General features: G+C 38.2%; 1 long non-coding RNA gene across 1 annotated transcript in view; it reads right to left on the reverse strand.

Moving 5' to 3' along the window:
* LOC113954378 overlaps positions 1-17317 on the reverse strand; it is a 29376-nt gene extending 12059 nt beyond the window's left edge. The window contains exons 1-3 of the long non-coding RNA XR_003530183.1: positions 16360-17317; positions 11728-11868; positions 2084-2175 (exon numbers count right to left, since the gene is read on the reverse strand). This is a non-coding gene — a long non-coding RNA (uncharacterized LOC113954378). The remainder of the gene's footprint in view (positions 1-2083; positions 2176-11727; positions 11869-16359) is intronic.
* Positions 17318-27597: the final 10280 nt, after the last annotated feature.

Genomic DNA, 27597 nt, shown 5'->3' on the forward strand with positions numbered 1-27597 from the left:
AAATATACAAAACCACAGCTGGGCTAAAACTTTAATACTCACAGGAGAATACCAACTGCACTGGCACTATCAACTAAAATTAAAAGGTATTGCACATTTCAGCCACCCAGCTCTGACAGTTGGCAAGTTCTCAGAAGAAGAGTTCTACTTCTCCAGAAAATCCATGCCTAAGCAAAATGCTGAAATGTTTGTCTCCTTGTATACAGCAATATTATGTCTTTTAAAAGAACACCCCTTGCCCTACAAACAAGGAACTCAAGCATTTATAATAATATTATTTATACAGAACATGAATAGCTTAAAATTGGGTTTAAAAAGTCTGGCTTGTAGCGCTTAATGGAAGATGGAAAATAACGCAGTCAACAAAGAAACATTATACTGCACAAGAGAAATGTTCTAATCTATTCTTAACTCACTTTTATCAATAATCCCCATAGCTGGCTTCTGGCCATCCCAGATGAATAATTTAGAGCCAGGAAAAAATAGCGATTTGGGCAGACATTGTCCACATCTGTAATTCATCTGCCTTGCTATATTAAGTCATTCACCTGTTAAAATCCAATTTACTAGTATATAGATGAATATACTTAAAGGTTACACGCTAAAAATAACACTGCCTCCAGGATTTTCTATACTGTGGAATACATAAATTATCCTTGTCAGTATGCTGCTATATAAAGGCATTGGCTTGTATTTCTAGAAGCAGACATTTCAAAGTTCGGTCAGGGGTTGCATTTTGCAGCATACATAAAAATGTTCGGTTTGTTTTTAAGGATACTTTATTATTGCCATTCTTTGGCAAAGAAAGCTATCAGGCTCACCACAGGGGATAGTAGCAGATGCCTAAAACTAATAAAATCATAAGGTTTTTGGTTTCCCTTAATTTTTTTTTATAAGTACTCAGTGGCTGATCTAACTTAAATATCTTAGATATTCTCTTTCTGCAAAGTCACATGCTTTTTCTTCTTTGAGAAGCCTGATGAGGCAGCTTCAGTTCTTCCCTCCCACCGTTGCTGACCCCCAGTTGGAGCCTAGACCTGCTCTCCCCATCAGCCCTTCCCCCCAAAAACCTTCCCATCACTTGTGACACAAGGGAGCCACTGGGATAGTCAGCCAGCATCCCAATTTCCTCTCCTTACTCTCTTGAGCTAGAAGGAACGTGGCTTTATTCCATCTTGAGCATCATGAATAAAACCATTTGCAAAGCTGTGCATGTGCATCACAGCCTCTGCGTTGCTGTTGCTACAGCCCTGATGGGGCTTAATGCAATATTTATTGTCTGTCATTATGCACAAGATGGAAAAAATGCTCTTTGAGTCTTGGGAGCCTGAGATGACTTTCACTGGCCTAAAAGGGGCAGAGGTTTCCATCTCTAATATGGATTTGGAAATCACAAACTCTACAGCTCACGTCTCCAGTGGTCAGACCATCACCCTCCAGTGCCACTCAGCAAGACCTTACTAGAAATGAGTGAAGTTGTCTACATACAGCTACTGTCTTGCACTTTCCTTCTCCTAATGACAGTGCAGCAGAAAAGCCAGTGTGGCAGAATGCCAGTGACACTGAACACAAAACACACAGGTAGTAAGTTTTTGTCCATGAAAAAAGTCATCTGAGGGTCAAAAAAACAATGGAAAATTGTAGTTCTAGAGTCAACGCTATGCCAAGTATTGTCAGAAACAGAGAGGGTTTCTGCTCCTACCAAGCAGATGGAAATTACTCTATTGTTCACAGATAAAGCAGGGCTCCCACCTGGGAGCTGACCACACAATTACACTTCTCTGCCTGAGCCGAGCCTTTCAACCACTCTCCATAGGGGTGGTTGGTTCAGGAAGAAGGTTTGATACTGCAGCTATTTTTACTTTTTCTCCTTACTTCTCTTGTCCAAAGATGCAAATACAAGGGCGACTCATTCCATGAAAAAACAAGAGACTTCCTTTGATAAACAGGATATTGGGTTTTCTATGGAGTCACACACACACTCACAAACCTGTTCTCTTTATGGCTGAGTAAACATCCTCACCTCCCCACAGATCCTTTTACACACTGTACACATTATGCATCTTCCTCTTGCTGTACTCACCCCTGGGCTTCAGCAGGAGCAGCTGGCGTGTCGCTCAGCGTGCCCATGGAGTTACCAGGGTACATTAATCACTCGTTATCTTGTTTGCAGTGCTGAGACAGAAAAGCACAAAGATGAACACGTTAATCCTTTCACAAACATTACAAAGAAACACTCAAGTATTCCTTTCAGCAGAACAAATACTGAGAAGTGAGCTGAGAAAACACAAGGTCAGCTGGCACCCTGGTCTATAGCATTACTTATATTTACTTTCTCCTGTCTTATCTAACTTGAATAACTTGCATTCAGGATATAAGCATACATTTATGTTTATCTTTCCAAATATAGTACCATGATTGGAGTAAGCCTTGACTGGGGTGAAATTCCACTCAAGTCGATGGTATCCAGCCGTGTTCCAACATGTGGGCTGGATTAGCTTTTGTTTTGACTCTTTAGATGACATCCTCAAGCGGTGCCACAGCTGCACTGAAGATCAGCACTGCCCACACTGCCCTTCAGACACAGGGTGTGGGCGCTCCAGCCTCTGCCTCCAGCAGGAGACTTGGGATACCAACCTCCCGATGTTTCTGAGCAAGCACACAAGGAGCAGTGTCCACCCTTTCCCTACTCTTGTGGGTCCATACCCTTTGTCCAGTTTTCTATTCCATAGCTCCATTTCTCCCTGTCTCCCTAAATTCATGTGGGTTTTCAGGTGCTCATGTGCCCCTTTTCCCCTCCTTTGCACCCAAGGACCATATAATTCTGCAGGACAAGCCTTAGCTGCCTTTTTCCAGAGCAATCTGACTGCAGCACATCAGCAGAAGCGCAGACATGAGATATTAAGTTTGAATCAAAGACCAGGTTTATACACTGCAGTGAGGGCACTGCCCCTTGAGACAGGAGGCTCCCCCAGCAGGTATGTGAGCTCACACCTACAAAGACTTCGCTCTAAGTGAGTAAAAGTGCAAAATATTCCCTTTTAAATCAAAACATTTAACAGTTTACCAGATTGAAGAAACCTAGTCTGGTTTAGGGTTCCAGATAGGAAAACACCACTTGGGTCTCATATGTTTAAAGCCTTTTAAACCCAAAGCAGTAGCAGCCTACGAGTTGCAGTTGACTTTTGACTTGGGATCATTTGACTCTGAAGCTTGAGTGGTAAAGAAGTAGCAAAGTTATGGACCTGAAACTTTTAGGCTTTGCACTTAATGTAAAATTAAGTAAGACTGATATCTTTGTTACAGCAGCTTCTTTTCAGAAGTTGTTTTGACAGACACTCAGTGGCAGTTAGTTTCAGAGATGTAAGTACAAACCATCATATCACTGTTCCTGGAATACAAATAGTCCTTTTTTACCAGCAACCTGGAAATGAAGTAATGAAACAAAGAACACTGAGGTGTTTGATGGCTCTTCTAGCCCTTACACTTGTGATTCAGTTCTTAAATTCAGGGTAGCAATTTTCTTCTTAGATAAAAGAGAGATGTGATATATGTAATAAATGACAGACTATCTTTAAACATTTATCATCTTAATAATAAAAAGACAAGGAGAGAGACAGGAAATCAATACAATAATTTTAGAAAGAACATCAAGAACAATGATCTGAGGGAGAATAATAAGAGGAAACCGAGAAGATGAAGCACACTAGAGTAATTTTAGACAGAAAGGTGACAATAATATTCTTCTAAACTAGCAGGGGAGCTACAGTGAGGGCGATCTGCGTAGCTATAGGTTATAAATAGTATGGAAGAACAGAGGACAAGAAATATGAGAACTTGTGAAGTTGAGGGGGCGAAAAGGAATCACACTTCACAGTCCCATAAAGCTTTTCGTGCAGTAACGAATACTCATGTGAGTGGGATGCTACTGTTCTCCTCATCAGTGCTTACAAGTGTCCCTCTCACTGCATGTCACAGCTAGAAAGACCAGGGCTGAAGAAAAACCTAAGATCAGGGTTACTGGCACAGAGTCACAGGGAAAGATCAGAACAATTGTAATTGAGCATTTCTTTCCACAACTCCTGGTGCTGTGATGTTAGTAGAAATGACTGATGAGCTCCATGACCAGCTCGTCTTTGAGAAGAACCAGTCCAGAGTCTAATAAATAAGCTGTTCCTCTTTTTAGGAATAGAGTCATTTCATAGGGATTACTTTTTCTCTTCTTGATAATATTTTACCTGACTATAAAAGCTTTCTTCTGACTGCACAGATTTCTCCCCCTCCATTTTCATTTGCTTTAATCAAGCATCAAGGTGCAATAGTTGCAGACATTTACTATTACTCTGCAATGCACAAGGAGAAGTAACAAACAAGATAACATGAGAAAGAAGAGATGCAGGAGGAGCACTGGTAGCCAAAATAAGGACCACACTGTAATACTTGTTGTGACTTGAGAATTCTTAATTATTCCACGAGATGAAACTCAGGCAACCCCACCTCCCAACACATTTAATGACTTGTCCAAGTTAGTACCTGGATATATTTTACTGAAATCCCTTATTTAGCTCATGAAAATCTATTTATAGTAGACACTGTAACCATTCAGTTTTCAGACCTTTCACGGATATTTCATTACCTTCTCTGTTTTCCAAAATGACTCATTCTTCCCTCAGAGTAGTTTTTGAAGATGACAATACAATATGCAGAGATAATGCAATATTTTCCTTCCTCCAGACATTTTCTCATTAAATTTCTTATTCTGTTTTAGAGGACATTATAAACACATATAATGACATTTCTATTGTTCTTGGGTCATCAGCTGCTTTTAAGCAGCAGAATTTCCATTCAGTTACCAGTTCTAGTGAGTTCTTTCTCACTGAAATTAGTAGAATAATACAGATATACATACAATTAAGATTTGGCCCAATTACATAAATAAGTTAATGCCTGCAGCAAGAAATTGTTTTTTTCTTTTTAAACAACTGGAGGAACAACAGGTCATTTAATTTTATAAAAAAAGTTTAAGGATAGTATAAACAGGAGGAGCACTGAAAAATCATCACATACGCAATTTAAATGGGTAGGCAGAATTCTTTTAGATCCACCAGCAACTCTTTAAAATTCCTGTGACTCACTAGGCAGTTTTATCCCAGAAGCAGTGGACAGCACCTTTTAGACCATCATGGCCTAAATCTGAGAGTTTAGTAAACATCAGTTTGAAATACTTTAATTAAGCAAGGTTGATATATTGTGGTAATTCCCCATATATTAGACATGAGGAGATAGAGGAGGTAAAGGGAGTAGATGCCAGTTTGCACTCTGGTCTTCTGTCACCCCTGAGTGTGGGATCCCCAGGAAGCCCTTGGGGTGGGAGAATTTGATTTACCTGGCACCACTGCAGCTCCCCAGATGACATAAGGGCCTCTTTTATATCTTAATTAAGTGTTGTAAAATTAGCATCCCTACCTGAGCTCTAATGAACAGAATAAGCAGAAAGGAGGCTCTATAAACAGACTCTTTTGAGGGGGAGGAATTTTTGCCCAACTTCATAGTTCTAAATAAAAAAATTCTATGTTTAGTCTTGCTGCCAAACTCTCTTATAAGTTTGGTGAAGAGAAATGGACATTTCAAAGTTGTCTACTCAGCTTTAAAAGGAAAGATGTTTAAAACAGAGCAACCAAACAATAAACCTATTTCTCTGCACTCAGTTTGTGCTCAGTAACTACACTTATATATCTGAAGTGGGTGAGATAAATCCCACCTTTTTATTTTTTACTGGAGGTAGTTGCCTGGAGGTAAAAGGCAAGACCCAACTTTCAGTTTTGCCACTATTGATGCCTCAGAGCTTTATTTTGGATTTTTTAACTCATATAGATTTTAGAAGTAGTTGTGTAGTAAATGTAGATTTTAATGTAGCTGTATTATATCCCTTACCCTTTATCAATCCCTCTAAATTCCTTTAGTGTGTTCAGCCTTCTTTTCAAGGCAGAATTGTAGAAAAAACACCTGTGTTTAAGAACATCTCACTCTAGGCCTGGACCAGGAGATATCACGCAGACAGAGCAACCTTCAAGCCCAGAACTCTGGAGAAGCTCCAAGGACTGTACCTGCTTTGAAGAAGATGAAGATGAAGAAGAAGGGGTCCCAAACGCCCCCAGACCCAATTCCCAAAGGGGTGCGGAGGGGGGCAGAACAGGGCAGAAGTGGGGATGGACAGATCTGGGATTGGATGGACCTTTTTATGAAATCACAGAGCCACTGTGTGGGCAGGCATGCAGGGTGTGTATTCCTCTGGCCTCACTAAAGGACCTGCTCTCTTTATCTTATCTTATACACTGAATTGGCCCAGAGTCTTTTTCTCTGAGGTCTTTTTAGGCAACACTACCCACAACTGGCATTCATTTATATGCCAAAAAAGAACAGTGGCCTCCTTCCCAGCTGTCCAGGAGGCATTCAGGAAAACTCATAAATCTGTCCCCACTGTGACCACCCAGACAGCACAGACCTGCAGGATGCTCGACACAGGTCACTGCCAGATCATAATTTGCAGTGTTGATTAAAGAGTGCTCTTGGCTATTTTTAAATTCTAGAAAACAGGCTTAACAAGGAAAGATAATTAAACTATTCTTTATTTGGAAACATACTTGCTGACAATGGATTTGGCTTCCTTTGCCTTTGCTCTTTTCTGACTCCAGTAATTCAATATTTTATCCTCATCTTAAAACTAGAAGACCAGGACCAGATGTCCTTGATACATATGTGATTTCTACGACTGATCTCTTTAAATACACTGACAAATTCTTGTCTTAGTTCTCCTGTGCATCTCCTCCTCCTTCTGCCCTCCTCCAAGCAAGAAACAAAAATATCTCAACCAACTGAAAGGTCTATTTGACCTCATCATACAGTTAGGTTAGAAACAATGTTCTGTCTGAGAAAATATTTTGTAATACAACCCTTTCTGCTGTGCTACAGGATTAACTTTCACACTAGTTTCATGTAAATAATACGAAATCTGAAAACTATAGAGGAGGGTTTTTTTCCGTCTTTCTTTATCATCAGCTGGTATGTTGTGTGACCAAGACAAATGAAAAACTGCATTTTGTACAAACCCATGACACTTAGGTTGGTTTCAGTGAAAAGGAAACAGTCCCTGTTTTGTCCCCCAGAAATAATTACAGGTTTTAGCTATTAATTGTCAATAGAACCCACAGCATTCATTTCTGAAGTCATAAATTCCAAAGTGCTAAAGCTATTGTAAGTCAGCAGAGCTGACAGTCTCAGCAGCCCTGTCTTAAAAGAACCACTGACCAAAAATCTCCAATAAACAAGCTAATTGATAAATATCCTACAGTGTAGAAGATACATTTACCAAAGAGATCAACACTAACCCTTCAGACTTATTTAGGAGATTATATTGACAAATTATTGGTCATTTAACATCTACCAGTTTTAAACTTGAAAATTCAAGATTCCAGGATGTCCCAACACTGTATGCATTTTATATTTGAATAATATTCACATGAATTTAACAGGTAAATTTAAAAAAATTCTTATTTTCCCTTCATGGATCACAAAAGATTGTTCTGCACAGGAAAAAGAAAAGTTAACTTTTTTTCAGGTTTTCTGCACAAAGGATTTAGTGCAAAGCACAGGAACACAAGTTACCAGCCGAACATGAATAAAGAGGCCAAAATCAGCCTCTTGAGGGAAAGGCTTCCTTGTTTACTATAAAAAGCCAAACAAGAAACAAAAGAAAGAAATATTGAGAGAAACAGTGAGCACTTCCTGCACAGATTTCTACAAGTTAAGACCAAAAGACCATCTGTGGCCTGGGAACAGGCTGAATTTGGAGATAGGAGAAAACTACCTGATTCGTAGAACAGTGAGATCCTAAAAGAACTTCTCAGAAGGAGAGGGTTAGGACAAAGAGAAACTCCTAAAAAGTTCCCAAGTGGAATTTGATTGGTTTAAGCTGGTTTTACCTTTACAGCTGTGAGGTATGTCTGTTCAACTGAGACTATAGGAAAGAATTTTGGTAGCAAGACTGAAAACACAGAAGTTTTCAAAGTCATGGAGATTTTGTCTCCTAAGGAACAAAAGAGAATAGAGTCCTACACTCACAGACCAGCAGTACAGTGATGAGACCCAGCTTTCCCTACTAATTAATCTTATTGAAGCTAAACTTGCATTGGACACACTGGGACACTAGCTAGGGAAAATATATTGGAAGCTGGTCCACAGGGATCACACTGGTTATTAACAGCATGCTAATATTTATTTTCATCTTCTACTGAGGTTAATCTGAATTTTTACAGTGGTTTCCAAAGAGACAAGTGGATCTCAGAGAAAGCCAGATACTGAAAACTAACTTATTCACTACTTCATCTTGTCCTTAAGTAGCACCTCTGTGTCTGTGCTCAGCTATTCCAACCTGCGTGTTCAAGTTGAAACAGCTTAGTTTGGATGAATGCCTGTGACAAATATACAAAATCAACCTTTGTTTACTGTTCTAGCATTGGTTTCAATTGCTGCCAGTATCTTTACCCCATGTCAATAAAAGGCTTTAGATTTCTTGATGGTGGAAAATCATGATCCCTTGCATGGAAATGCTATTAAGTACCCTCTGACACACTGAGACCCCCCTATAAATATTGACATTTGTGTGTTAGGTGAGATACCACTGAAGCAGTCACTTACTATTTGTAAAAAAGCTGTGCATTGAAGAGGTCTGTGCTTGAGTATCTTGCTGTTTCATGGACTTAATCGTACAGTTAAACAAAAAATAACAACCCTAAGAGCTGATTTCCCAAGTAATCAAGTATTTCCCTACAGTTCATTTAACATTCATCGAGTACATAGAGCAAAATCATATTTAAGAGACAGTAAAAAGAACATAACAGGAAAATTCTTCATGAAGTCCTAAAAAAAACAACTGCAAATGCTGCAAAGAGGCAAGCAGAGAGGGAGAAGGCACAAAAGCTGTTGACTTGCAGGTACTGAGCATCTGAAATACTGCAGTTACTATCACTTGCATCAATCCATTCTCACAGTGTTTACTGTGTTTTAATAGTTACTCAAATATTGGCAGCACAATCCCTCATCTCAGTGCTCTCATCTAGAAATCTTAAATGTTCCATTTCCTTACTGAATAGGACCAATTACTAGTTTTATAGTATTTTCACCTGTAAAAATCTCATGAAAAACAAAGTTAAAAAATATTCTACAGTAATATAGCATTGTTTCTCTCTAGTCTCCAAATTGAAAGGAATGAGAGACTATTTACATGTTAGAAAAGCAGAAACTGGAAGCATAGTGGGGACAAGAAAGTTCTTCTCCAAAGCTGGGGATAGATCAACAAACCAAAGTTTTTCAAGAGGATCTCATTCTCAAAAGGGTGAAAAAAAAGTTAAGAGTTTCATTTCAGCCTTCTAAGTTTGGGCACAGCATCTGAGGCATCTGAGTGCAATCTCTGCAGATGCAAAGTTCATAGACGTGACTGTCTGCAGAAGTGTACTAAAGGGTCAGTTATATTTGCTTTTGCACACAAATGGAAATGCTTCCCAGATGTATTTACTGGACTCTTTGACAGTGTTATGGAATAGATTTGGTCAGTCAGAAGATCATTCAGTGTGGTCCAGGGTATCACACGCTTTCCTCAGAGCCGTTGTAAAATGGATATTTCTGGATGACATATCTGAAGACACAGGAAATGTCTTCAAAGAAGAATTGAATTCAAATTCAATCACTTCTTGGTGATCCTGTCCTTACTGTGGTTCTGATTGCTTCTCTCTCCTGTCAGAGAGGTATTGAAGATAAAGCCATGTCCAGTCACAGAGTGTGGTTTATTATTTCAGCTGTTGTTCAGACAAAAGGAAGGATACTGCCACTACCCTTCTAGCTAAGGAAGACCTGGTTAAACTTCTAGATGCACCCACTGAACTTCACATCTTTTGATACTTGCACAGGACAGTAAAAAACTGCAGCACTTGGGTCACTCAAAGGTACTTAGTTGCAGAAGATAATACTGTGGGCAAGGAATTGCACACCTGGAAAACCGCTGTCTTTTCAGGTTTTGCTTTTGTTGTTTTACAGAAGATACAGTCTGATTGGAATTTCCACATTTAGAGATCTGATATTTGATCAAAATGGTATTGACACAGCTTATCTGGCAATTTGGTTCAAAGTTTTAAATTATAATAAGGAGGATCAATTTTTTCTCTCTGTTGCCATGGACTTCAACAGGATTAGAGTTGTAACAGAACAGGATTTGTTATATTTGCAGTAAATCATGGCTAAGTGTCACTTCTCTTAAGCAGGTTTCATTTCAAGTAAGTAATTAAAAAACCCCCAAACAATCCTGGCAGTTATGCATTACAGCATTCAGTAAACATATTACTTCCACCCTATTGACTGATAACACCAATCAAACCCAAGGCATTTCTGGACAAAGATTTTCCTTCATCTGACCTGTAAGGAGGGTTTGCATATAGTTCCTTTCCTCTGCTTGAATCTGAGAGCAGCTCAGTCACCAAGGTGTGTCTTGAAGTAGGTTCAGCTACTCATGTCAAAGTATTTTAACAATCTGCCTTTGATTTATTGTTGGAAGAAGCAAGACTGTTGAATCTTAAGCCTTTTGCACATTGTGGAAACTCATAAAGCCTTGAGAGCTTTGTCCGCAGACCCCACAATAAGTATGACTCATGAAATGCTTTCCTTTTCTCAGTATGCAATAAAGAAAAATATTATTTATAGCATCATACAAACTATTAAGAAACTGCTTTTCTTTGAAGTTTAGACATAGTGAGGGAATAATACTTGGGATAAATGGCAGTATTTACAGTTTCTTTGAACTGGGGCCACACATCATATCTTGGCCAAATATGTGGTTATGATGAAGGATTCCAAAATTTCCCAAAATACTTCTGACATTCACAAGTTCACTGAGGTCTAATATCTGGTTGTTTTTGGCTCAGAAGTGACTTAAGCACCGAAGTAATTTTAAGCACATGAACAGTAGAGCAGTTTCTTTGCCTTAGGGCTCTCACTCCGTGCCTCACGTTGGATCTTTGCATACAACTTCAAAAAGGTCCTACAGCTCTCAAAAACCGCTCTCAGTAGGATTTGTCAAAATCTTTCAGTGCAGGCTTATCTGCTCCCACTCTAGTTTGTAGCCAGAGCATGGTAAAACCCACTCCAGCAGAGAGCTGTAACAAGTTGTACATTGCATGACTGTTACAGCTCTTATCAGCTGTGCTCCAAGAACTTAAATCACGCAAGAAATAGCTCATCAGTGTTCATTCTGGCCCAGACTAAAGAGATAAAAATAAGATGACATTTGAGGCACAATCAGATGTAACAAGATGTCCTAGAATGGCACTAGCTTTACGGCAGATGTTTTGCACAGAGAAAAACTGCTCTTTTTCTGAAGCTGATTACAAGGAAGACTGGGAAGCATCATCTCAGCAAAAAAATAAGAGGGAATTAGTTGTTTTGCATGTATCAGTCAGAGGAGAAATGTATGTACAGTTCCAAATAATGTGGCACCTTTTAACTTGCACAGCCCAAGATGTGAGTGTTTAAAGCTGGATTCAGATACATTAGTTTCAAGCCTACTTTATTTAGGTTAAAGTCTCTTTCTCATGCCTGCATCTAAGTAACATTTTAAAGTCTAGTAACAGCTATGTGAGACTCAAATAAGACAAAATAGTCAGTGCAGAAAACCCCTACCTGTGTGAAATGGAACATGGTAAAGGTCTATTCAGGAGCAAACACCAGAAAATGGATGACAGATGCCCTCTCTTCAGGACTTTCTTCATCTCCCAGGCTCTTGTAGTCAGTATAAGAAAAGAGCCTTCAGCAGTAGTCCTGCTATGGAAATAACACTAGTTCTGCTCATGGTGCAAAATGTATTCTCCTGAAGCTGTTCATTCTGCAGCACAACTTGAGAAAGAGCAGTAAAAGAGAGCTTAGATGAAAGATTTAAAAATATGCTTGATTTCAATTTTGTCTTCCCTGGCTTCCTGGAACAGTGTAAATCCATGCAACATTCACAGACCCTGACAACAGGTGACCTTTCTTCTTATAAACAGAATATTGCCCTAAGATTTTATGTTTCCCCTGTTTTCATTCAGAACATTGATACAGGAATCAAATGGAATAAAAAGCAGTTGCTGAAGCACATACTGAAACATGACCTGGGCTAAAGGAACAACTGTCGCACTTTTTACACAATTGAGAAGGGCATTTGGGTTCCTGCTGTCACCAGAAGTTGTATTTTAATCACTGCAGAACATGATATGCCCGAGACAACAATGCAAGAGCCTCACAACGGCCAGTAATTTTCCTCAGGTCATGTCAGGCAAAAAGTACCATAGTTTCTTTTCTCTCTATCTGATTTTATGCCAACATGTACTCAGAAAGCTGTCGTCTGGCCTTTCTGTCCCTGTGATGTATTGCATCAATCTTTCAGTTCCCACCAGTTCATATTTAAAGAGTTTCTGTTCATTTATGTCTGCCTCGTAAAAGATCTCTTGTGTTGTTTTTCTCCCCACCCCCTTCAAGATTAATAAACATTCTGCTAAGAAAAGGCTTTAGCATCAATCAGATTTCATAACTGATTAGACAGGAGGTACTCTGGTTGCATTTGAAATGGGCCTCTTTTGACTGTTTTTGCTTCTAAAATTAGCTCAGCTATTTCCCGAGAGAAGTCTCTGGATAGAAGCAGACACCACCACAAGGCAGTACACTGGAGCTGTGTCAGAAAGCACACTGAAAAGCTGATCAGAGTGTCCAAGAAAACTGGGAAACTGCTCTCCTCCATGCCAGCAGCAGGGCCACAGAAGGCCCATGTTGCAAAACACACCCTGGGGGTCTCTGGTCGAAAGAGTCTATGTCTGGTGCAACAAGAGAAAGCCCAAATCTGATACCAAGGACAAAGCACCACTCATTAGCTTCACCCCCTGCAGAATCAGAGCTGCTGTTATTATTTATGCCAGGACTTGTTCTCCCGTGGTTTGTTGCTGAGCAACCACAACACCACCTCTATCAACAGCAAGATCCACATTTCCTGGAGATGCCCCGGGTGCAATACTGCAGCCACCTGCAAGGCAAAGGTAGTAATCCATAAAAAGGTTTTCTGCTCTCATGCATAAAAATATGCTCTACACATTTTCTTTCAGGAGTTGTTGAATTTAGCCAATTTACTCAGTTCTGTGAAATTCAGTAGAGTAAGTTCTGGACTAAGGGGTAGAAGTTCCAATATACCCATTGTATGCAATGCACCTATGTCAGAATCTGTGCAGGCCCTTTTCATGCAGGCTTACATCCTTCTGACAGTAGGAAAAAAGATAAAAATAGGTTACAGTTACTTTTTCAAGACACACAAGTCTTCTCTCTTTGCTCAGGTTTACTTTCTCCCACCTGCCAGCCCCTATTATGAAACAGGAAACAAACATTGGCATCAGATCATAGTGTGGTGAGTTGCATGCAAAGGATTTTACAGGAGACATTCCCTTTTAAAATGAGGAACTGGAAATCTGTGCCCTGTTATAGACAGCTCTGGAAGGGTGGGCTGAGGATGGATATTTAGATTAGATGCAGTTTCTAACAACAACTCATTTGAAGAACAAGAACGAAACACTGACTGCTCCTGATGTTCTGCTCTAGCAGTACTTAAAAAAAGTAATCTAGTTGTAACAGAATGGGAGGCATATCTAACATAAGTATATAGTTTCTTTATCTAACATGTACTGTATAAATAGAAAAGATCCTCAGTAAGTGAGTGAAGCCAGCACCAAAAAATATAAATAAATAAAAAATCAAATACAGCCTATGTTTTTAGGGAACTAATATTAAAAATCCTGAGCAGCCCTTTGTAGTAGGATGACTTGGCAATACTGTGAGTAGCACCTTCAGGTTTTTAGGCAAGGTTTGGGATGAAAGAAAGAGGCAAGAGTTCTCTTATTCTTCTGTTTGTTTCTTCTTTCTGACACCCTAATGAAAAGATTTGAATTTTAACTTCCAGGATTATTTTTTTTTTAAAGATCAAAGCTAAGATTAGAAAAAGAGAAGGGAGCATCTCTCTGCAGCTGTCATTGTCTTTATGCACCTGAAGTTTAATTTACACAAACTAATGCTGACATGCAAGCACATGTAACAGTCAAAACTGGTTTTAAAAAAAAGAATTAAAAAAAAAGCATCACTCACACCTACATATACAACAGGAATATTCCCACTCCCACATTTCACATATTAAATAGGAATATGCAATACTAATAGTCATACCAGAACTGCTTCTGCTCTTCTTCTGTCTGAAGGTGTTGACCCAAAATGGCAATGGGAGGAAACTAAAACCAATAACAAATGCTAAAATTTTGCTTTAAGGGGCTTCATTAGATTTTATTCCCACAATTATATAAACACATGGGAACTAGTGCTGCTGCAGACTGATTTTGTGTCACTTAGTTCAGAGGAGACAAACTCTCTAGTGCCATCTGAGGTTCTTGCACTCTATTGTTAACTTTTTCTGCTTTAGACCATACCTTTTTTACTGTAACCACTAGGCCTTAACTAGAGCCTTTCAGAGGCTCCACTGCACTCTCAGCTACAGCCTAAGGGTTACTTTTGAGTGTACCTATTCAAATTAAACTTTAAAAAATACTCTTTTCCTGTCTTTTCAGAAAGGGGCTAACTGATATTTCCAAATCAAAACATTGCATAGGTCTGTGACTCAGATAATTTTATTCCTGCTGAAATGAAATAAAAATCGGAAGTTATCATGACAGATTTTTGGCAGATGCAGTAAAGATTGACATTATTCTGTTCCAAAGAGCTATGAAATAATAAAAGATCATGTTTGGTGGACATACAGGGGTTCAAAAGCAGTGACTGACAAGCAAGAATGTTTTACTGGTTTACTGTGACAGTTGATATCTTATTCAGCCAGGAAACTACACACAAGTCTTTTTCTATTATTATTATTTTCCTTCTCTTTCTTTTTGTGAGAGAAAAACCTTCTGTAAGTGATAACATATCAAAATCATATCATTATTCATGTAGTATTTTAAATGCAAATTGCAGTTTAACGAGCAAAAAAATTATTTCATCAAAATGCCCACCAAGGTAACTTCAGGCCAGCTTCTTTCTATCTATGTAAAGACACTACCATAATTACTTAAGAACATAAAATGCAACATGTCTGCTCATGAAGTTGATATATAATCCACCAAACAAAAATAAATAAAAAAATCCAGAGAAAACTTCATTAAAAAGCCCAAAGAAAACCAGAATGTCTCGAGGTAAAAAGGGGTGCTGCTACAGGGTTTTTTTCAGTCCTATTAAGAATTCAGACTTTTTTAACTATACGCATGACTGCTTTCTTTAAAAATCAGTAGGTGCCAAAGACTTGAAGAGAGATAGAGATGCAAACAAAATGGATCATAAGACAATTGATGCAACTGAACATAAGCATAAACTTCATTAATTATATAATATTTTGGAAATTCATTAAAGTGATTTCAGTTAATTGAGTTAATATTAACCTCTAGGAGCTTGTGATTAAATTAATGTACACTGCTGATCAGTGAATGTAAGACTTCTTTACACCAGAAGGACTATTGCCAGCAATTGCTTATTGTGATTTGCTTGACTTGTATTAAAAAGTTATTTTTCACATTGTTTGCTTAAAGCCAAATCATGCTAGACTGTGGAAATTACAAGGCAATTATAAACACTGTTCAGCCTCATCTAGCCTAGAATAGGCAAATCTAACATGCTACAGCAGTGCTTTATGGTGACTGGGTATGAAAATATCAAGCCAAGAAGGCAGTAAAAACTGAACAGCAATTGAGGGCGGTCCCTACTTTACCCCCATCCAGTCATATGTGGACATGCTGTGATTCTCCTCACTGCTGTTAATACAAAGATACTGTTCCAAAAGTAGCATATCATGTAAAATACACGTTGCCAAAGCAGATTTTCACAGAAACACTTGGCATCCAACTCCATTAAAGAATCGGAGAATTTAAGTCTGTATCTTTTAGTCAGATGGTCTCTGAACTCCAGGGAATTGTGTTCACTACTACAACACTGAGGGGGAACTTAGTGTCCAAAACAGCCAGGAAGATGGGAACTCCTACGACTGGTCTGTAGCAAACACCCAGTGTAATTAATGCCACTGCAAATCCTCCCCCTGTGCCCTCTGCCAGCACAGGACACTGAGCTCTGGAGGACATAGGGTGACGTCGTGTGCAGAGTCCAGTGCGCACCTGATAAGCACATTCCCACAATTTCCTTTCCAAAGAAGGAGATTAACTTTTCTTTTAAAGATGTGCAGAGGAAAAGAGCAGTGATAGTGCTTACCTGCTCCATAACCTTGTCATGGTTAAGGCATTCCCCAAGGAGGAAAGCAAAAATCCTCTCCGTTTTCCACAGCAAGAACACTGGGTGCAACATAACAGTAGGGGCAGATGTACCTTAATCTGGATAAAGGCAGAAAATAAGAACACAATAAAAAATGCAGAAACACTGTTCCCTCTCTGAGTAGCAAAGAGCTTTCTACATCAAGTTCTGCTGGCTCCAGTTTCTGCATTTTCACTCCAATTAACCATAATAAATTACAGTTATACTGCAGTCAAATTACACTATGCAGATACAGCCTGGAAACATAAACAGCAAACAGCTGATCCCATGCTATCAGCTGTGTTTTCTCCAGAGTTTAGGACAAAATATTCACTGAAGTCAGGGTATTCTGAAGGCACTTGTAAAGCAGAAGTGGCTCCACTGCAGGAGGATATCCAGACTTGGTGCTCCCCCTGCCTGGCTTAGTCGGAAAGTGTCTCATCTCTGCAACAAGCTCATCCTCCCAAGTGCCTGACGTGCATTATCTTTGCAAAATAAAATATCCCAGCTGACCAGTTCCTCTACCATCAATGTCACAAGCCTTTCTGGACATGACAGACATCATTAAGCCTGTCATGTGATCTAAAAGGTAAAAAGAATCAGTCAATAAATGTAGCTGGCATCCATCAACAGTAATTGTAGCATCCAAAGAAAAGCATGTCCCATCTTGACTTGGGCTTACACATCGTATCCTTGAGACACAAAAAGAGTTGGATTATTTGGTAAATCCTGAGGTAGTTTTAACAGCAAAGCAAAGCACATTAGAGTTTATGTTTTATTAACTCTGTATGTGCTACTCACGTACGTGGTGCATCACACACTAAAAAGTAAAACTATGCCTTAATGCTTTATCCTGTAAGAAATAAAAATACAAAACCACAGATAAGGACTAGATTAATTAATTAGTACCTTATGCAAAGCCAACTACTTTAATATTTCATAATTTCAAAGTAGTCTTTGCACCTGTAAATATTATTCAACTGTTTTTCTTCAACCTCTATGTGAACTTACAAAATTTATATATTTTGCTTGACCATTGCAAAAGCAAAAAGGTCAGGAAAGTAATTTAAAAAGTAACAAAGAATAAAGATAAGTTTATATAAACATGAAGAATGGGAACAGTACATAGAAGATTTTTTACTTTAATTGTTCCATTAAAGTTCAACATGGTTTAGCAGAAAGAAACTGTGACCTCAAACACTAAGCATTTACAGTAAAGCATAAAACCTCTTATAAATAATGGACTAAGAACAATATGAATTGAAGCCCAGTCTAAATTAAACATCTCACTTTTAATTCATCACTCTCCCAGGGCTGTTCTGAACTTAGTTTTACTTAAGTGTGAAAGAAAACATTGGAGATATTTCTTATCTGCTGCAGTTAAACACTAGGATCTCATATTTGAAAGCTACTTAGAAATACAGCAAGTAGTTCCTCAAAGACAGGAACTAATCAAGTACATAAATTATATACACAGGCATGAGCTTTCCTACATGTCTACAGAAATTATTTATATAAGAAACCTGACTTTGGTAGGACTCTTCACAGGCACATAAACACTTTCAGAACTAGGAATCGGTCAAATGCTGGAAAAAAAATTTCTTTATACACTAAAAAAAAGTTTCAAATAGCTTGTGACAACATCTAAAACACTCATGAAGCTCTCAAGCTCCACTATTTATCATGACATCGTCACAATTAAAAACTTCCCCACATGTGAAACCTAAGTCCAAAAACTAACTGAAATACATGAAACATAACAGATTAACATGGATCATCTTTTTAAAAATGTTAGTCCACATTAGTTTTTCTCTCCAGTGGAATGGTTGATGCATCTGACATACTGTTTAATTTTTCTACTAAATATTTCTTTTTTTTTTGGGCAGGGGGGTATAGTATATGGATGTATGACTTCAAAATTACTTTATATGGACAAAGCCAGCCTTTACATCAGAATAAAGACCTGGACTTTGGCTTCATCACAGTGAAGGTGACTGTCTTTAGAGTTAACCTTTTGTCATTTAGCAAGGGATTATATTTACCAAGATATGAGGACTGTAAATTCAGTCTATCTAGAACAGAACCTGGAGCATACAATGTACCCACTGTGTCTGCTGTGATGCAGTCATTAAAACATTACTGCAGTTGAGAACTATAAACTTTATTTCCTGCACATTGTGTTTGTATATGTAATAAACCATGTGGTAGACAGAATTCACTGAATTTAGCTCTGTGGAGAAAGAGGCACACAAAGAAACCAGGATCTTCACTTCTCCTGCTCTCCCACCCAATCAATGCATATTTTCAAGTATTTCTTCCACCTTCTTTACAAATGTCCCAATTCCTGCCTCAGATTTTTGAGACCAAAAGTCTCAGGATATTTTCTTGGACAAGACTATCTAACTTTCTTATCTCTTGTGTATCTTGTATATCTGGTTGTACTCATTTGTTTTGGAAAGAATGATGGTAGATTGTATGATGCAATTATCCTGATGCAAATACTGCAGGAATATTACTTCAGTAGAGCTCCATCTAACATGAAAAACAAGTAGTTCTAGCACTGCATAAATTCTTGTCCTTCTCATTTGTTTTTAAGTCTCTTCCACTTCTGCAAAAGGTGTGAGAGAAAAAGCCACTTTTCTTGTTTTCCCAGTCTGAGTACTCTTTGTTCATACTGAGTTTCATTTTTTAGCTCTTTGTTTTCAGTTTTTCATAAACTCTTCAAGCAGTTTCGATTCCAGCATCATCTTGTGTTACAAGCATTTCTAACTTCTCAAGACAGGAGAGCATCCAATCTCTACAAAGCATTAGGCCCTTTCAATGACACCTTTCTTCCTCTCGAGTGGTCACAACTTTTACCATTTTTGGTATCCTGAGTCTGTGTCAAGCTCTAGGCACACTTAGTCAGCCTTCTGTGAAGCAACCCAGACAATACTGCTAATGGGGATTTGGTGGCTTCAAACTGTTAGCAGATGGCACAGCATGCAGCTTTGGGTGATTCATGAAATACAGAGAGGATGACAATCTACTGGAAGTGTCTCATCCCACTTCAAAGCACTGAACCAAAATTCCAGCTGCACTGAATTTGGATGCTGCTGCATCACTTCCAGGGAAAACAATTCCCCCCTCCTTTCCCTCACACAAGCACTGTCAGGGGCCAGGCCCCCCAAGCCAGCCATAGATTACAGTGTCCTATATTGCATCAATCAAAAACATTTCTTAAAAGGTCAGCCAAACATTCTCTTCTGGCTTTGACTTCATTTATATTTTACTGTAAAATTACATATTAATAGCATATTTTATAAACACAATGTAAAACATCATTAGCAGTTCATATTCCATTCGGTAACTGACAAAGAAAGAAAAACATGGAATTAGACTTTCCCACCTATTGAAGGTGTTTGAGTATGTAAAGGAGATACACAAAGAAGGGACATCTATGTAACATACTACTATCATCAAATTATTAGAAATTTGACTTGAATGTTTTCCCATGGGGACAGCTCCTTTATAAAAGTTACTGAGGATTGTTTTCATTTTAAGAATATATTACTAGACATACTGAAGGCATTTTGAAAATCTAGTTAAATACTGGGATTTCTAGCTAGAAACAGCACCTGCAGTACAGTGTGAGCACTGAAGGGTCTCTCCAGAGTCACTGGATCTCACTGAGCTGAAGCATCAGAAGTGTGGCACCTAAGGAAGGAAGAGGAAAACTGAAGTGTAGAAGAACATTAAGCTTGAGAGCATCAGAATGACTGTGATTGCTATGAAAAACAGCTAATAGAAATAGGAATCAAAATACTAAGACAAGAAACAGAGGGCAGTGCTACCAGAAAATAATGCTAATATAATTATGCATATAAGCCCCATAAATACTGTAAGTGCAAGAGGTTCAGGAATCTTCAAAACTTCAAGTCTACCATTAAAACAGAATGAGAGGAGCAGGGTGGGAAGAAGGGGGGAATGTTTCCTTTGGGCATGGGACACAGACACAGTAGTTTCCCTCTTCATTTGTCGTGTTATTTTCCACATTTGTTGTGCAACAACAGCAAGTCAAACACAATAATTTAAACATATGTAGTGAAATGATCTCAAAGTGAAAATGTATCCCTGAGACAAAGCACAAAATAAAGGCTAAAATTCTACATTCAAACTTTTGTTTCTTTGACTTTTTTCCCCCCCTCAATTTTAAGATTCAACTTCCAAGTAACTTTATAACCAAAGTTTGCATGTGCATAACAGATTCCTTACCCAGAATGCTTCCTATGACCATAAATATTTTGAGATGGAAAAGAAAGAATGCGTCACACCACAAGCAAATTGAAATTCAGTTGCACTCATTACAGCTTCCTATTACACTTCTCTCAATTATTTCCTTCAGTACTTTTCCTTGCTTTAATTGAATTTCTGGTAGCTAAAGTATTAAACAGTTATTCTGACCAGGAATTTATAACTAAATTTTTCTGGGTACTTTCCCGAAGAACTGAAAGACCTCCAGTGAAGCAACTACTGAACAGATTGTAAAAGGAGTTCATACAGGACTGATGCCTGGTCAGTAAGGCCACATCAGCAAAACCTGTCTGTCTTCTGGCCTGTGCATACACAGGGAAGAACCTGGACAAGGGCAGTCAGTACAGTCAGGAGTTAGCTTTGTTTGCTTTTATAGGCTTACTGAAGTGGAGGATGTGTAGAGAAGAATGTGCACAGACCTCCTTTCCCCCGGTGTTTTTTCCATGGCACATGTAAGACTGCACAGAGACACAGGTGAGTCCTGGATAAGGAGCATCAGGTATCTGGGACAGCATAATCCTACTGTCCTTACCTCTCCACTTCTCAGCATAACATGAAAACTGCCCCATAAGAGAAGTTCTCTTTTATCATCTGTCAGGCAGGCAAGAAGTAGTTTTTTTCACCAGTACACAGACAACATTAAGTAATAGTCTCTACCAGTTCCTGTGTAGGGAGGACAGTTATGTCTGTCTCACTTCCACGTGTCAGCATGTAATTCTAACGATTTTTTCCTTCACATGAGAGATAGATATAGAAATCTCGGTACATCCCTCACTCTCACTCTTTACCAGAGTTGGGAATGAGTTTACAGCAGGGGAGAAAACCAAACACAAAGAGAAAACTAATACATCATCTTACGTTGGTAAGTTTTGACAGTATAAATATTCTCTGTACTGAGGAAACAATGGTCTGGATGAAGGCAGGAGTCACTGCAAAGATACCACTTCTTCCCACACCACAGTTTTACATTAAAAGATGAGATAAATGAACAAAAATGCTTATTGTCATTCCCAGGGCTATGATAACAAGCTACATTTCTCTCCTTTGCCACTAGAGCACTTTCAGGATTAAAGTCATGGTCTGTTTGGCTAGTTCCACCTTTCTGATAAAACTGGATGAAAAAACATCATTCACAGACATACACAGTTCCTAAAAATACCTATCTGATGATGCTTCATCACTTTAGACAGCAAATCCCCGCTCTCATGTGAACAGGGATACAGAGATGGAGGACAGGGTGACATTTAAAAGATGGAACAGGGAAAAAACAAATGAAAGCAGCTGAAGAAACTTCACTTTTAAAACTCTTCTTTTTCCCCTCAAGAGCAATCTGTAGTAATGTTTAGTTCACTTCTTAGTGCTACCACATTAAGACTTCAAAGTAAACACTGAGTGCCAAACTTCCTGAAATGCTCTACAGATTTTTAAGTGATTGAAAAGTCACCAATGCATTAGTGGAAAAAACAAGAAGTGGAATTAGAAGGACATGGTACAAGAAAAAGCTCGTGATACTCTTTTCCTCTCTTAGAAAACACTTTTTCTATTGAGAAACAATACTTGTAAGCCACGAAGCTGTTTTAATTTTTGAAGTACACCACAAAGTAACCACAATGAGTCAAGTCAAATATATCCAGACTGTTCAAAGGGTTACTTTAATACTACCAGCAGAATTCTACGCACATGCCTTGCTTCCTTCAAGACAATCTTTACTCTTCCATCAACTCTCAGAGTACAACAACTTAGCAATAACATTTTTCTGCATTTGATGTAAAGAAATGTTAATTCACATACATACTTTTGTGCACATTTGCACAAAGTGTTTCAAGTAAGAGGTGCTACTGGTGTTCAAGCCAGAAATTATTTCTATAAAAAACACTCTACAGTTATTCAATGTTTTCTTGTTTAAATTGGGATATAATGATTATCTTGGTCCCAGTCTGCCATCGATAACATTAGCAGAAATTAGTAAAAATATTTACATAAAGCACACTTTATTTTTCATTCACTGAACTGTAAATATCAGACACTGATAACATTGCAGATGATTTGATTAGTTATTGTCAGAGACGTAATCCCAGCAATTAGCAATGTGTATATTGAAAAAAAGAAGTCAAATATTAACAATCTTCAATTGCTGTAACTAAAGCATAAACAAACCACACAAAATATGGAAAATACTTGCTTATCATGGAAAAATATTTAACTAGATTTTCAAAGTGCCTTCAATATAACAAACTCTAATAGATGTTATTAATGGAGGAAAGTGAGATTATCCAGAGCAGACAAAAAGGCTCCATGGTTAAACCAACATTTGCAGCTACTATATGTAACAGGGAAATCTACCTCAGTTTCACTTAAGTTCCTAATTATAACTCTGTGGGAACAACTCTGCATGATCACCACTTCCACTAAAAAGAGATTGCTTGAACAAAAAGAGTGAGATTGCCAGCAGAACTTATGAACCTACTGCATACAGATGATTGATTTAAATATCCCTATCAGGTGTTCACCAAAAAAAAAACCAAACCAAAAAGAAAGACCTGTAACATTTTCCCACAGCTGGAGGGAATGCATAGGATGACTTTCTCTTTGTATTTTATTTGATGAGAATGTTCAGGGACCTCAGAGAAAATCTGTATTTTATAATCTCACATAATTCCCATTTCAGAAATGCATAAACTTTCAGGAAAGAAATTTCACTAGCAAGGCACAAAGTGATCAAGCCCATACATCCCTAGTGATCCAATTTTCACTGTTTTTTTTTTTTTTTTAACAAAAAATGTTTTTTTCTCCTCTGCAAAACTTATCTGTAACATAATTCCATAATAAAAATTTTGATGATAAAATGATTCACAGTATTCTGAGCACTCTGTAAGGATTTACATTGGGTAAAGCTCCTTAGAGTAGCAAATCATGATAAAATGCTTTTGCAGGAACACCAGTTCTCTTTCACAAAGGTATTAAGAGAACACAGGCCATAAACTTGACACTTCTCCACTTTCCTATTATGCTTTTGAGGTTGAAAACAAAACAGATCAAGTATTCTTTGCTGGACACATCAATTTTATTGTAGGAGTAATTGCACTGTCAGTTTGATGCAGCTTAGTCATCCTACTTAAACCCAGGGACTTCACAGACAAGTCTGACAGTGCATATTTCAGCATCAACTCTAATTCTTCCAGAAAGCTCCCTGTCTTCAACCAAACCAGGCTGATTAAGCAAACACTGTTTCACTAATTAACAGAATGAGGAGTTTCAGCTTTCTCAAGACAAGATTGAAGAAGTGCTTCCAACCCTGAAGACCACTAAAACATTGTGGTTGATGTTCATCAGAAGCCAGACTGTTCCATGCAGCTGCCTCATAAATCCAGTAAAGTTGGATGCTATCACTGCCATATTAAAACAGGCATTGATCAGCCACCTACTAACAGAAATAGTGAACATGACTGAGTTTAAGGTGAAACATGAAAGGTTTAGTACCTACCTGGGGGGTTAGGTACCACACAAGGCTTTGAAAACACCTAGGAAATAGGTTTCCCTTCAATCCCAGTAGTAAGCCAACTTTTAAGGAAGCTGCAGGATAACCAACTGAAAAGATTTCAGTCATCACAGAAGCAGTTTGAAGAATGTGTAAGAATTATTTCATTTCTTTACACTCATCAGGTCTAAGCACAGAAACCACTTAAATGCTAACATGAAACTTTGATTTACTGATACACTATTGGGATAAAGAACATAAATAGCTCAGCCCATGCTGTAAGATCACACCCAAAGTCTGCCACACATGACATGCACAGTAACACATGCTGTGTCTTTGACAAATAAATATTGCTATTCACCACACCAGTAAGTACTGTATCACTGGCTAAGAACACAGGATTTTTGTTTTATTTTTGTTTTTTACTATAACCTGAAAGCAGTAGGTGATCCAGTATTTTCTAATTTTGATGTTAATTCTATTTACTTGGTCAGGGAGCAAGAAAAAAATTCCTCAAAGTTCACAACCAGTGCTGCTGAGAACTGCTTCTTCTCAGCCAGTCATCTAGAAATACAGCCCTGCAGTTTCTCTGGATGCACTACCCAAATCCTGGCAAACGCTCCTAAGTTCAGGTTCATAGTTCAACTATTATGACTAACAAGAGCTAACATAACTTTTCAGATGTATTTCCCTTAGCCTCCAACAAATACAAGGTAACACACTTTTAAAACTTTCCTTAATGATGACAAACTATGCTTAAAGATTCCATTACTGGCCACAGATAAAACAATGACTTGAATTTATCATTGCATTTTCAGCTGCACAAAACTCCTTACAAATAAGTCACGTACAAAATATAAAATGTTACCCTGCGAAGGAAGAAATCAGGCTACAGTACGATTCTAAAATTTTTATGTACTGTGCTAAGACTAGCAGCCAGAGATCACACTGAAGTTTGGGATTTTATGTTTGCAAACTTATAGCAAATGGGAGACATACTGACCTCTTTCAAGTAAAAGGAAAAAGCAGCTGTGTGGTAAAATTCTTCACGGAAATGGAACTTACTGCTTATTCTCATTATACCCAAATTTCAGTTCTGACAGCTATGCCACACTCTTTGTTTATACCAACAGAACACAGTGGTCCTTGAAATAAATCAGAACACAAACCTTTCCCCATTCTACATACAGCAAAACAGAGTTTCTGAAAACTGCAAGATAGATTAAGGCCCAAATCTCTATTTTGATTTTTTTGGCACCTTTAATTTGCTAATTCATTGTTCTGGTTTAACCCCAGCTGCCAACTCAGCCCCACAGAGTTGCTCATCACTTTCCACCAGCGGAATGGGGGAAGAGAATCAGAAGAGTAAAAGTGAGAAAACTTGTGGGTTGAGAGAAAGACAGCTCAAAGGGTCAGAAAAGGATGATGGTAATAGTTATAGAATTAGAATGTGCATGTGCTGCACAGTGTAACTGCTCACTGTTGGCTGACTGATGCCCAGCCTGCTCTGGAACAGAGCCCCTGGCCAGCTTTCCCCTCAGTTTAAACACAGAGTACGATGTCACAGCATATGAAATATCCCTTTGGCCACTGGAATCGCTGTGTCCCCTCCCAACTCCTCTTGCCCTGCCTCCTCACTGGCAGGACATGAGAAGCTGAAAAGTTTTTGACTGAGTATAAGCACTACTTAGCAACAACTAAAAACACCACTGTGTTATCAACATTATTCTCATACTTAATCCAAAACACAGTACTGTACCAGCTACTTGGAATTAACTGTAGCCCAGCCAAACCTGGACATTCATCAGCTTCATACCCAGCTTCGCATTCCTGTGACGCTGTCCGAAAAGTAGGCAATAAACAAATAATTGCCTTTGAAGTCAAGACACACGTGAAAAAATGGTTCCACGAATTTGGTGAAAATAGTAAAAAATTATCAAAAGGGTTTTGATCAGGAAATAAAGATTCTATTATATAATGCAGAACACTAGTTTTGACTTGCTCTGCTTCTGCAATAAACAGCCTTTTAAAAAAAAAATATTTTTCATTTACACACTGGTCTAACAAATTTTGTGAAAATTTGATCTTTACATCCATCCTTCCTTGCCTTCCACAAACCCAGACAGTTTGCTTGCAATACAAGTTTTCTAATTTCTAAAAAAAATTGCTATTAAAATTTGTTGATAATTGCAAAAATAATTTGCTGCTTCAGCAAAATTCCTTTTCCTTTTGTACATGCTCAAGCATGCAAATAAAAGGAGAATGGAGTGTCTTCAGTAGAGTTTGACATCTATTAACAGTAAAATTTTATGGCAGACATCAAAATTCTCCGAGGATGACAGGGTGCAGCAGGAATCGTCAGGTTACAACATAAAAAGAGAGACAAATGTTTTCAACAAGTTGAAATGGAGTTTCAAATGTAATTTTAAGATCAGAAATGTCTCTTACAGAGGAAGTGTCTTTCTCTTCCGCTGGACAATAATGCTACAATGATTTACTAAAGTGGGAGACTCTCTCACACACATTTGTGTTCTCATTAACCTGATCAACTTTGTACAGAACACAAATATAGACCTGATGTTCTTTCCTGAAACACATCTTACCCTTCCAGACACAGCAATGACTCAAGGAGATCCTTCCAGCAGTAGAAGAGCACACTAAATGTTTCTCTTCAGCCAAAACTTTATCCTGTTAATATACACGCAATATTTATGAAGCACCAACAGATTACAGAATTTATTTCATATTGGGGTTTCAAAAAACTCTCTAAATACACTATATTCTCATCATACAAGCCTACAAGACCACAGGAGCTCACAGTTCAATGAAGTATGCCCATAGGCAAAGTAAGGGAAACAAGCATTTTAACAGTTTAAAATGTCTTCCAAACAATCAAAGTTCTCTTGCTTTTCTTTCTGTTTTTTTTTACCCAAACCTTTCAGGAGGAAACAGGAAGTGTTCTAAACAAATTCACATACAGTGACAGTGTTTAAGTAATTCAAATAGTACGTATTGTTGCAATGACCTGTTATTATTCATACTAAAGCAATTTGTCTATTCATAGTGCAAGCAGTTTTTAAGGTGGCAGGACACCAAGTGAGCTCCATTCCCCAGATGTTCCCCTCGGTTCATGGAAGACAGTGCAAGTGTCTTCCATCACAGTGATTTTATCAAAAATAATCCTCTACCCACCTTTTTTCTTATATTAAATTACCTCTCAAGGTCAAATAAAAAACATTGCTTTAAAGACTTGAATTTAACATACTCCAGAAGAGTAATAGCTTATATTCAAAGATATTAACTCCCCAAAACAACAGTATAACTCCCCTTCTAACCCAAATCTAGAATGCATATACTCACAGTCACAAGGCTGATGAACTCCATTACCCTAATTATCTTACCCAGTAATAAAATACCACAGAAGAAAG

This window comes from Corapipo altera, unplaced genomic scaffold (genome assembly GCF_003945725.1).
Source record: "Corapipo altera isolate COAL_440 unplaced genomic scaffold, ASM394572v1 79, whole genome shotgun sequence".
Classification (NCBI taxonomy): domain Eukaryota; kingdom Metazoa; phylum Chordata; class Aves; order Passeriformes; family Pipridae; genus Corapipo; species Corapipo altera.